Source organism: Ipomoea triloba, chromosome 16 (genome assembly GCF_003576645.1).
Source record: "Ipomoea triloba cultivar NCNSP0323 chromosome 16, ASM357664v1".
Taxonomy (NCBI): Eukaryota; Viridiplantae; Streptophyta; class Magnoliopsida; order Solanales; family Convolvulaceae; genus Ipomoea; species Ipomoea triloba.
In genome coordinates, this window is record NC_044931.1 from 10,802,835 (window position 1) to 10,803,624 (window position 790).

Sequence of the window (790 nt, forward strand, 5' to 3'; positions counted from 1 at the left end):
CGGCTTCTTGCAGATATTGGGGTCCCAAGGTTACTGGATTCACCAAGTCTTCCCAACACAACGGACTTCTGCACTTTTGCCCATAGAGCGCCTCATATGGGGCCATCTGAATACTGGAGTGATAACTGTTGTTGTAGGAGNCTCAGCATATCCTCCAAAGTCTGTATGGTACGCTCAGTCTGTCCGTCAGTGGCAGGATGAAAAGCTGTACTCATCTTTAATCTCGTGCCCAAAGCTGCCTGTAGTGACTTCCAAAACTGTGATAAGAACCTCGAGTCGCGGTCAGACACGATGTCGCGAGGCACCCCGTGGTACTTCACCACCTGGTGTATGTAAGCCCTAGCCAACTGATCCATAGTCCACGTCTCCTTCATGGCGATGAAATGGGCTGTCTTGGTGAGGCGATCCACTATCACCCAAATCTTGTCTTTCCCGGATCTGGTCAAAGGCAACCCTCCTACGAAGTCCATAGATATAGATTCCCACTTTCCTTCGGGCACTTCCAGGGGTAGTAACATTCCTTTAGTCTTGCACCTTTCTGCCTTGACTTTCTGACAGTTCAAACAGCGGCTCACGAAGTCAGCTATTTCCTTTTTCATGTTCGGCCACCAGAACAGTTTCTTCATGTCTTTATACAACTTGTCGCCACCAGGATGTACTGAATACGGAGTGTAGTGGCTTTCTTCCAATATTTGTCGCTTCAAGTCTTTACACGAAAGTGGCACGCACCACCGCCCTAAATATCGAATACTGCCGTCGGGGTAGAGCTCGAAGGGTCCCTTCCTGCCAT